Source organism: Struthio camelus, chromosome 7, assembly GCF_040807025.1.
Source record: "Struthio camelus isolate bStrCam1 chromosome 7, bStrCam1.hap1, whole genome shotgun sequence".
Classification (NCBI taxonomy): Eukaryota; Metazoa; Chordata; class Aves; order Struthioniformes; family Struthionidae; genus Struthio; species Struthio camelus.
In genome coordinates, this window is record NC_090948.1 from 24,369,254 (window position 1) to 24,381,532 (window position 12,279).

At 41.0% G+C, this 12,279-nt stretch overlaps 1 protein-coding gene across 10 annotated transcripts in view; it reads right to left on the reverse strand.

Annotated features, from left to right (window-relative positions):
* Positions 1-12,279, reverse strand: part of SORBS1 (sorbin and SH3 domain containing 1) — a 184,517-nt gene that overhangs the window by 142,552 nt on the left and 29,686 nt on the right. Inside the window, exon 1 of one of the 10 annotated variants that reach the window (XM_068950352.1) lies at positions 5,468-5,566. The exons of the other annotated variants lie outside the window; for them this stretch is intronic. The gene's annotated coding sequence lies outside the window, so the exon portion shown is untranslated. Of the gene's footprint in view, positions 1-5,467; positions 5,567-12,279 lie in introns of those variants that run through there. 10 annotated transcript variants of the gene reach the window in all.

Sequence of the window (12,279 nt, forward strand, 5' to 3'; positions counted from 1 at the left end):
AAGAGTTCTCAGGGTATGAATATTCAACGCTTTCTGAAAATAAACTTTCTGGAATAAACTTCTGGGTCACTTCATATCAGTAAGCCTTTCTGAAATCCAGACTATTTGCCCTCTCTTATAGCTAACAGAATGGAGGTAAATAGAGGCATAAGAGTTAACAAAAAACAAAAGAAAACAACAAAAAAACCTTATTATTCACAAACCTAAAAGAAAGCAGTTGTTTTTTTTCCCCAGTTGTCAAGAACCTGCAGATCTCACTGGGAAAATTACTTCCCACCGGCAGAATGCTATAGAACAATTTGAAAACCCATCAAGAGGCATCAAATAAATCCCACAGGATTTCAAACAGATGTCTACAAAAAACCACTACATTCATCTGTATTAAAGCCCATGCAAGCTCCTCTATGGACAGCATTATGAAAAGTAGTCTGCTTGTTGACCTGCTTAAATATGAAATTAATTACCTAGTCTGCAAGTGTGACAATACCTTCCTAGCTTTCAAATCAGGGCAAGAACCACATGCAGAATCCATGTTTTTGGACTCATAGGCGTTCTTCTCCCATTATCTCTGTGTGGACTCTTTCTCTACAGCCAGGCAAGTTGAACCAGGCTGCCACCCACCCACTAGTACACATCAGTGGTTTTCTATGGACTGCTTCAAGGATCTCCATGAAAGATAATTAGCAGATGCAAGTCTGCTCTCATTATGCTTTATTTGAGGAGGCAGGGATCTGGGGCTAACTGGAAAAAAAAAAAAAAAGAGTACACACATAGGAGAATATTGAAAAACACTTATTTTCACTCATAGTATACTAATTATTGCCCCGATTAAGCCTCCTGACACAATCCATACCTCCACACCATCATTTGGTGCTATTAGAACACCACCTAAATAATCTAGAGACACAAACAGCAGCAAGGCAAAAAATATACTGAAGTGGAAAAGGATCCCCAGGAATTGATGGAGCTGTGACAAGCATCCAAAAGAAACACATTTCACCATTTAACTTTTTCACGTTATTTCCAACTGATTTTTGACACTGGAACTGGCTTTTAATAGATGCAAAGGAGATAAATGTCTCATTACCAAAAATAAATCCGTCTGTTACGGATGACAGAGAGGCAGAAGCACTGCACTGCCTATTATGGTATTGAGCAACAGATTTCATTCCCTCTGCTATATGCCCATTAATTAAAAGTCTGACAAGCTTTTCCCAAAGAATTTCTGAGCTCCTTTGGTCCTCTCTTTAATTCCTCCATAATTCTTTGTATATATAAACATGTCAGGCCTGGAAAGAAGCGGGACATTGCCCATAATTTTTTCATTACCACAGAACTCTTTCTCTTCAAATACAAACTGGTAAAGAAACAACAACAGTCAAAAAGGAAATAATGCAAGAAATTAAGGCAATGAAACAAACGTGCCTGCAATTCCCTGGCCAGTCACCAGATGAAGCTGCTTAAAACACCAGCACCAACATGCTTGTCCGCCTCTTTGACCACAGGGACACTTAGGTCCGTGCCAGAACTAGATGCATCAGCTCCCAGTAAGCTAAATCACTCTGCATGACAGCCTCTTTTTCATGAACGGGAGAGACACTACTTTAATAGGAAATGGTAGCTTGCTTTAGCGTTGACAGCGCGTTGTACATAGCCATAACGCAGCGAGGCCTTTGTTCTCTCTGCAATGTGTTGCTCTTGTAAAACTCCCTCCCTGCAGTCAGGCGGAGCAGCCATTTTGTTCTCGCAACTGATCTAATACAGACAGATCTGTCGAACACGCGCACACACACACACACACACACTTGCTCTCTCATAGATGGCCACACTCGTGCATTTTTGCTTTTCTTTCCCCCCTTGTTCTCCTTTGAGGAGATAAAAGTCACAGCAGAGCGAAACTGCACATCTGCGCAACCAGAACAATTTCTGTTCAGGCTGCTGTTACACTTCACGTGAGACACCCTTGGGAATCTGCTGTCGGAAATTGTCAGATGTGTGCTTCAAAGCCAGGTGCAAATGCAAGAAGTGAAACAGAGGGGCTTCTACCACGTTACACAGAAAATGGGGTCTGATGTTTTACTCAGCTATTCGTTTTTCCTCGAAAGCAAATCCGATTGAAACAACTCTTTGCTGGGGCACAGCAGGGCCAGAGCGCCTACCAGGTCTCTTCCACCTCCAAGCAACCCATGCCCTGCACGGCCTGTTTATACGGACTTATCTTACTGGCCGTTTGTGGGCAGAAGCACATGCCTCACGCAAATGCCAAGATCTCTCTTTATTTGTGATGCTACTGTGCTAATGCAAGTAATCAGAATTAAAACAAAACCCACTGTTTTCCTCATAAAGCATGGGCTCTATATCCAAACGCGTGACTTTTACATATACAGAGGAGAAGCTTTGGCAACACCACCTGAGAAATATCATATTAAATGCTTTAGCCCTACCAGCTCAGGGTCACAGGCTTGACAGCTCCTACTTCACCACAGCTGGTATCGGAGCTGCTCTGCGAAGACCCGAGCTCCAGCACCTTGAGCAGGGACTCCCAGGTGCGGAGGAAGACGTCTCAGCACCTGAGACGAGCAGCAGGAGAGAACGAAGCAGCGTTCTGAACATAGCAGACTCTCAGGGTGGAAAACACCCTCTTCATCGAAACTATTTCCTTCGTGCCCCTTCTTTACCTCTGCAGAGACTGGCAGCGACATTTCAAGCGAGCAAAAAAATGACACGTTTGCTCAGAGCTCATTTGCAGCAGTGGGTAGGGATGGTACTTTGGTACTGTTAACTTAAAGCCGAGTTTTAAGTTATCCCTGCCCTAGGGAGTATCCCATGGCTTTGCCTAGGTAGATTTGTTTTGCTTATTACATGGAAGAGCTAAGAGAGAGAACGAGAAATAAGTACACAAGGGAGAGTGTGTGTTACCCTTACGGGCTTTCCATGTGAGAGGCTGATTTCTAGGCAAATTATGGGTCACTTCTACGGAAGGAATTACTAGTTTTACAGAATTGCACTCCTTGAATTAGACTAAAACACAGACAGACAAAATCCTCTCTAAAAGCACCCTGAGGAAACAAAGAAGCACGAAGAGAGTATTTGTTGATCCTACCAAGTCCCATCACAAACATATTTCAGTGCTTGAAAAATATATAATCAGTAAAGCAATTCAGGGATACACACAGGATTCAAATACTGAACTATCATTTTTTTGCATGGGTATTTTGCCCCCTAAAATGGTAACAAACTGAAAACCTGGGGCAAATTCTTAAGCATTTTCCTCCTACCTGAGCTACTCTGCAGAGTGATTGCAGGGAAATAACCTCACAGGATCCCATTTTACTTTTCCTCATGGATTTCAATTCACATATGTGCAGCACCACCAGAAGAATGGGATTTTCATTCCAAGCAACTGTTCTCAGAGCGAGAAGAGATTCTGTTGCGTTCATGCTCTGTTATACAAACTGCAATTAAAATTGCTAAAGATGTAAGATTCCAGTGCAATTTAGTGCCTATTTCCAAAACTCGGAAAGTCCAACAAGATTATAAAATCCTACTACTGCTGGTTTAAAAAAAAAAAAAAAAAAAAAGCACGCACAGCTTTGAGGACACACAAGGAAGAGATCTGTTAAAAAGCTGATATTTCTTCTCAGAAGTCTTGCCCCTGGGTCAGGTCCCCAACTGATGCCAAAGGGGGTTGCTATATATGTTTGTAACACAACGCAAATCCCTATTCTGATTAGGCCTTAGAGTTACTGTAGCATCAATATCAAATCACAACATTTATTATCACCACCTTACTGACTAAAAGAACAAATAATGGAGCTTTCACTTCTTAGTCGAAGTACAAAAAAAAAAAAAACCCAAACCTATTATATGTTTCAACATTAATTTACCATATAAAGATTTTTCCCTTAAGGCTGTCACCTGGAAAAGAGAAGCAACCTAGGTCACAGCAGTTAAGAAACTGAGCGCTCCAGATTTCTGGCTTTTCACATTAAAATAATGACCAAGTAAGCTGTAGTTTTAAAAGTTAAGCAGCAAAACTTAACTGCAAGAAGGAAAGTCTGCTTTCACTGCTTCAAAACATTCCTGATTTTTTCAGTGGGAACATTCAGTAGCACTTGTTAATTTTTAACTCTGTGTTTTTCCAGTATTACACCATTCTTCCTCCAGTGGCACAGAGGAAGACAATAGCATAGCTGGACTGTTACACTCCTCTAAAAGCAAGAGGGGAAATGAACACAATTGAGAAAAAAGAGATAATGGCTACAGAAAATACACACCGAAAGTCAAGGAGTTTCTGAAAAGAAGCTTTCTGTACAGCATATCGCAAGAACATCTTAGTGAATCAGCAGTTCACACAGACAATAAATGATGAAAAGGATGTAAACAAGAATATCAGCTGCCCTCCTCAGAGCCATTTGAAGAGAAATAGCACTGATTTACTTGGTCATTTAGTCTTTCTGACAGTGCAACAGGTTAATTTTGACTAGACCTTCAATTAACAGCCAGTGGACATCTGTTCATTTCTCTAGCTGCATAGGTACAGGACGTTGCCCCCAGTTCCAGGACAAGCATAACTGGTGCTTGTTCAGGGATGCGCAGGCTGCTCTATTGCAAAGCATTATTACTGTCTAGTTTTCTGTAATCTTGTTATGAGACAATCTTTCCTTTTGCCTGCCCATTTTTTCCCCTGCTTTCTTCCTGAATGTTTTCCAAGTCCATTTCCTTGATTTTGGGTTAGCCAGAAACAAGATGTTCAAATTAAATGCTGGACGGAATCCACCCACGCTCACAGTAAGACACAAGGCAGCAAGAAGTGGGTGTTCAGAGGGGGTAGCCCCTCTTACCCACCGGGGAACCGGGATTTGCATTCCACATCCTCCTTCCCGTCTCCGAGAGCGGCATTGTCATCTAGGAGTCACAGCCTCATTCTTCAAACACGCTGGCCAAGAGGACACAGCGCTGACTGTTCTGATGGAAACCAGGGGAACCTAGAAGCAATCTTCACCTTTGAATGGTGAGACATTATTTCGGTGCTTAGATCACAATGGACTATTAAAAAAAAAAAAAAACACCCAATGACTGAATAAAGGATGACATGATTTCCAGATGCAAGTTTCATTGTAATGAAATGCCAAAGGAAAGGCAATATTCCAGCAGACAGTATGAAAACCTCCTAATATCAGAGCCTTCTCTCCTACTACCGTTCTGTTCAGCATGTTTTAAGTGGGAGGTATTCTGCAGCCTTTCACACTTGACCTCTTAATTAAAGCATGGTAAAATTAGCATCTCAGACACGACACATCCTTTACCCACCTACATCAGTAATTAAACTAATTCTCTAGGAAGCAAGAACATTTGCTGTGTAACGTAACTTGAGCTGGGATATTCCAAAGAAGGAGAAAGGGCTGAGGTAATAAATGCAGTCATTTATATTTTAAGGGAGCTGTTTTAATTGAAAGAAGAATACCTGTGACAGCTTGAGACAGCCCCCAGATGAATGAAATCTTCTGCCTCACCTCTGGATAGGACATTGTATATGGCCTCCCCATCCCCAAATGCAGTATCAAACAGCTAAAAGACAAAGCAGACAGACCATGGATTCTCCGACTCTCAGATGCTAGCACTAAAATCTGCTCTCAAAACTGATGGAACTGTACCTTATAGTAATTTCATATTCATTCGACATGAAAAGCAGGATAGGTCAAAGTAGGTCTAAGGTCTTTTTATTTTTGCATTTGTGGAAAACCTAGAAGTAACAGACTTCGACTTAATGCTGAGACACCCCTAGACTCTTATCGCAATGCAAACAAATAATAATATAGAAGCATTATATGCAGTTAAAGATAACTAAGAAACAGTTTATCACGTGCAAATTAGCAGCCACTGGAACGAAAGGACAGCCACAAACTATTTCCTGTTTCTACTCCAGCAGCTCCAACCACGTGTTCCATCACCAAATACAGAGTTGGGTTGGACTTCACAGAACATCTATACCGAAAGCCCAAGTGCGGGGAGTAATGCAATGCGAAAAGAACTTAAGCTTTCAGTAAGAGAGAGAGAGTAACGCAACCCTAGATACAATGGCAAACAGCAGTGTGAATGGTGTAACTGATCCTTGCTCCTTGAGTTTGCAGATAGGCTGAAACAATCACTTGAAAAGCTTTGAAGGGAACTACCCCACCTAATTGTGAAACTCTGCAATCCCAAGGAGGCTCAGCACTACCAAACGGGGCAACGGAAGCAGAGATGCTACATGGGTCCCGCATTCCTAAGTTTAGTGCTGAAAGATGACAGTGGCCACATCCTCAAAGGTAACAATTCTTGACTTTGGTTCTGCCCTATTACAAGATCAATACAGTTCTGCAGAGCCCCAATGGGAGCAAAATGAGTGTAAAGTGACACCCAGTGAGAATGGCAGAATTTAATATCCTCTTCATGTTGATGCATAAAGCACCAAGCAACATGAAATACATCCTAGAAATGAACTAAAAGTGTATATATAAATGTTACATTTTTTGGGAGATATAGAAGACACTGAAAGTAGCCCAGAACATAAAACCCATTCATTCAGGAAGAAGACTGATTTGCTCACGTCTTCTCAGATGTGAGTTTAAGACTTCATTTGTGCTGGAGCTTGAACGTGAAGCATGAAAAACACCATTTTAGTTGTCAAGTCTCTGCCTTGCTCAAAGGGCCCGTGTATTCAGCTGAGGCATACTTGTCGAGAAACCAGGCAGAGGTCTGTTCCCTAATGTGTTCATCAGGTAGCCTTTTCAAAGGAGCTGTCTTTAACCACAGACAGGCAACCCAGGCCTCACTGAACTTCAGAGATTCTGCCCAGAAGTCTCCTTCATTCAGCAATTAAATACACTACCTTCAGATTATAAGCAGCTAACATGCCCTATGGCATGCTGTCTCTCCTGAAAATACAGTCAAGTCCACACCAGGTAAGATTAAAATTCCCTCCATCCTCCCTTGCTGTATTACTAAGCAATTAAACATTAGACAAACTGTATAAACTACAGCCTAAGCCATCATCTTCAGTTTAGCTGACCCCAGGATCCCTCCCCTTAAAGCTACTCAATTAAGACTGATTGACAGCCTGGCAAAAAAAAGAAAAAAAAAGAAAAAAAAGAAAAAATGTATTATTTCAGAGAGAAAGTGAGCAGAAACCATTCCCAATTTTCACATTTACAGTGGAATTAGTAAGCCACCTGCAAAAGGGAATCATGACTGATTATAAGGTATCTCCCAGCAGGGCCTACACCTGTCTCCCTGGATGAAGTAAAGAGAGAACACTTACTGCCCTTTTGACATAGCCAGTAAGGTTTAGTATGTTTTTGACATAGGCAATAAGGTTTTGGCACTGAGACTGTTCCTATTGAGTTTTAAGAGGAAAGCTGGGCTCCAAAATGATTCTCATGAAATTGGTAATACGACAATCAAACCAGTTCAAAAACCAAACTCCAGTGGCAAAAACTTGCAAGAATACTTCTGCACTTAGCAGTATTTAAAAAACAAAATACCACAGCTAGATGCTTTAAAGCCATCTTGCTTTTTAAAGTGATGCTAAATGGGAAAAGCAGGGGACCTCTTACATAGGGACTCCAACACCACTCTCCCCTATATTAAGGAGGTTGTTGCTTTAGCTGCTCAGAAGTCTATACTCCAGCAAATCATTGGTCTCAGTCCAGGGTTTATTGAATGAGTGGCCGCTCTGCAAACTCCCAAGAGAACATATCCACTTCTGCTGCTGGTACTAAGTGTCTCCCTTACTGCAGGCAAATCAAAGACCGAGAAACGGACTCAGCAACTTTTAGCCTTCCACATTTGAGAATTGCTCTATCAAAATTTCAGGCACACAAAGTTGCTGTTGTTGTGAATTCTGCAGCAAGTTATCAAAATAGTGAGTCCAAACAAACATCATGAAAAAAATACTTCATTTCTGATCTATTTCAACTATCTTTCTCTTAGCTTACACTACTCTCTATGATCAATCTTTAAAATGTTGCTGAGGAAATAAAACAATGATCATTTAGCTATCTTAAGTATACACTGAACATCTTTACAGGACAGCCAGCTTATTTCAGTTCTGCTATGCAAAGCATCAAATACTGAGCACATGACAGCTAAAATAATCAGAAGCATTCAGAGGTGAACAAACAAGGCCAAAGCAGAACATGAATGTGGCAAGAGAGGATTTTATAAACAGACTTATTATCCCACTAAAGGCAAAATTTACTGGGCAAGTTCCCATCATAACCAGGGTACCATCTGGAAAATGAAGGGAACACTTTTAGAAGTAATTAAGAAAGCTTATTATGATGATCTTAACAGCATTAGAGTATATATAGGCTTGAAAGACCAGATCCTCAGCTAGTACAGTGAGAATATCTACTGAAGTCAATGGAGTTACACCGGTTTGTATTGGTAATACCAATACTAACACATAATTTTACCTCTCTTCCTCCTGCTTTTATTTGCCAACACCAGAATCTCAAACCCTTAAACAGCTAAGTTTCTGTTAGCTATAGATCGTATTCAAGCTTCTGATCTTTGCTGCACTGAATTCAACAGCTTCACTCTAAATAATACTACTCCAGATTTATAGCAGTGTAATTGAGAATCTGATGCAATATCATTAATACCTGAAGCACTGTAACTAGTTTAATCCCTTAAATAATTCCAGGTAAAACAATTCTCCATTAAAAAAAAAAAAAATCACCACAGAAGTACTGCATAGATCACAGAACTCAAGTCTTAAACTTGCAGATTTGACTCTTCATCCCCACACTGGTACTGTACCAGCGCCAATGACTGACTGACCCATTTCCTTGTCCACCTCGGTACAGTCTCAACTATTTGTCGTTTCAACAAGCCTTATGGGTTATAGCTCACGATAATGCAGAGTCCTTACAGTCAAAATGCTGGGATACTCAGCTCAGAAAGTTTACATTTCTATGAGCAAGACCTGGCAAATAAATAATCACATCCAAAAGAGATTTAGGAAGCTAAGACTACAACAAAAAACACAAACAAAAAAAAAGTCAAACTTTTTTTGCTACAGAAGAATTTTTGAAAGTTTCAGATCCGAAATGACACAGCAAAACTTGTTCCCAAACCTTCTGATATATAATGGTAATCACATACTATGAAATGGTTTAGTAAATAAACGTGAACTTCAGAGGTCTAATTAAAACAATACAGATAAGGGTTCATAATTAGCTAGAAAATGATCTGCTTTCCACAAGAAATAGCTTTGACTTCACTGGTGGTACCATGATACGAAGAGCAAAATTTGTCTCTCTTAACAAATCTGTCTATGGGTAGACAGTATCTACTGTCTGGAACAGTAGACAGTATCTACTGTCTGACAGTATCTACTGGGTCTGGAAGTATCTAGCAGATACTTCAGGTTCATGACTTCCAGTAGAAACATACCCCGAAATGGTGAGAATGAAAAGGAGAATAATGTCCCAAAACTACATTGCCAAAAATGTCACTTTCCCTAACCGGAGACACTGGAGTGCATTAGCCTTGATGTCACTAGAAAACTTCTGCTCTTGGAGAGGAAACAGAGCAAGAGATAATAAGTCATTCACTTGAGAAACTCTCCCAGAAATTCTCTGGGAACTAAAAGGATTTAAGCTGTTCTGAAGATGTAGCAAGAAAGCTGCAACTCCCAAACAAAAAACAAAACAAAAAAAAAGCGCAGATTTATCATCACAAAATGAGACCACAGTTCTGGTTTCTTTGGAGGACACAAAAGAGACAGAACTTTGCCAAGAAATGGAACACTTCCAGGAAGGTTTTAGGTGAATCTCCTGAGTCCTTCCAGACCACCTCCTTCAGCCTGTGCTGCACATTATCATCATATGATGGGTGACCCCCCGAGTATTTGTTTTGAAGGAAAAAGCATCCTGGAATGAACTCCACACAGCATTTGAAATGCACAGGGAATAAATATAATAATCACTGTACACAAGGCATACTATAAGAGCTGTAAAAATTCCCTGGACAAAACATACCTTCCCTTAATATCATCCTCCGCAGAAAAAAGCCTGCACAATTTATTTGCTACCAGACCATGGCTCTCCTAAGCTGGCTGCTCTAGCTCTATCAGCCTGTGGTCCATGCAGCCCTAGTTTCTGGACAGCCCTGGCGACCTTCCTGGTTAGCCATCAGCTAGCTAGTTCTTCCCCTCACCTTCCCTTACCTTTTTCTGTAATGAAGCAAAACATCAGGGCTCTCCTAAAAGACCCTGCAACCGGTTTGTTGTCAAGTGTCAAGTATACCATTATAACTTAAGTTTGCTTCCCCATAAAAGAGTCCTATTGTCATGAGAACATCACAGGAGGAGGAGACATCATATTCATGTCCCTAACTAAAGGTCAGCTACAGACTGAAAGTGATTTTGCCAGTCTCTCTCTTTAGCACTAAATGAAGTCAGGTCCAGGGCATTAAATTCAGCACAACTCTATTGCAGAAAGGACAAATCTCATCCCATAGAAATTACAGTCTAAAGATATAACAGGTTTGATGTGGAAAATGAGCATAAGATCTACTTGGCTTTATGCTTGTCTGTTGTACTTGTTATTTTTAGGATTACAGATCTTTTGATGACTCAGACTAAGTAGTGGGCCTGGCAATATCTCAGACCTTTCATAGCTTCTCAGTAAAGCTTGGGGACAACACTGCTGGAGATTGCATTTCTGAAGATCAAATGAAAGGGAGTTGTATGTACATATGTCCTTCAGTCACTATTGTGACTGACATACACAGGACAGCCTTCATGTGACTAGCACAGGTGCTGACAGCAGTGTAGCCACAGCCACAAAGAGCTCAGAGAAAGCTGCCAGCCCAGCCTGAGAGGTGACGTGAACATCCAAGTAGTCCGTCCAGTCGGAGTGCCAGGCTGCCTCAACTAAACAGTTACTGGTGCCCAAGCTAACTCCACATTAAGTGGGGTTTAGTGGAAAATCAGGGGTCACATACATAATGTTTTTCCACTGGTTGCTGCCTGTTTTCCACAACTTCTCCATCTGTTCCCCCAAATAAAAAACAGGTGGGCAGGGGGGAAAAGAGAGAACAATTTTCTACTACACCTCATCCTTGGAATGACTCATTGGTGACATTACACTAAATACTTTTGATTATTCATTAGTGTCATGATTAGATCCCAGGTCATCACCACTTCAAGATAGCAAAATGGCCTACCTTTCCTATCAGGGACAACAGTTTAGGAACCCTGTGCAGTTTACAGGTCCTTTTCGCATGAAGGCTGCCAGAAAACAAAAACTATAGTTGCAAAATAGCAGCATTTTTCATTAAAATCCCAATGAGTTAATTACATAAATACTGTTATACACTGCACTTCACAGTCGCTCCCCAGGAAACCTATTAGGCCTTTTTAATAACGTACAAACATCATCTTATTCCCATGAAATGGAGGAAATAACGCTCAGCACAGCCACAGATGTCACCGTGAGGTGTTCCTGCACAAAGATAATAGGGATCAACTTCTGTGCGTATCCAGTGGCAGAATCCGGCCTTCGTCACAGATAACACGTCCAGTGATATCAGAGAGGATAAAATATTTCACGAGGACAAGGGCATTGGTGCTCCGTTCAAGGGCTTGTCATCACTTCCGATTAGGAGCTCATGAATGCAAAGCCTGTTTACGCTCAGGAAACAGGACACAGGAAAAACAGCACCAGTCTCAGCAGTGCAAGTGAAAAGTAAAATAAAAATCAACAAGGCGAAAAGGAAAGAAAAACCCTGAATTTTAAAAAAGTAAAGCTGCTACGTAATCAGCCTTCCACAGTGGCAGAGAAAGTAAACACTTCTAGCTTCTTTTCAGGCTCACTATACAGACTCAAAAGAATGGAGAAGGTTTTCTCATTTTTTTCCAGCTTTGCTTTTTATCCAGTTTACATTTCATTAAGGTATAAGCAGGTGCTAAAGAACAGAGGAGCAGAAACAAGTACACTTTCTCCTCCGCAGCCTAATAACTCCTGTCCTGTTTCAATCTCCTTTAACAACAGGGTAATACTACATATTCCCTCAGGAAGTTAGGACAGCCTTAATTAGTCTATGATAATGAAAGATACTTTTGAACTGCTGTATCCTTTCTAGCACATATTGGAGGCCTTCAGAAATTTTCACAAACTAAAGCATGCAGGCATTTGACCCACACCAGCTGCGCTTGCATTCCTCTTAACCCTAGTGGCCCACAGTCACCAGCTGGGACCACCAAATAACCCAAGACTGCTGACAGTG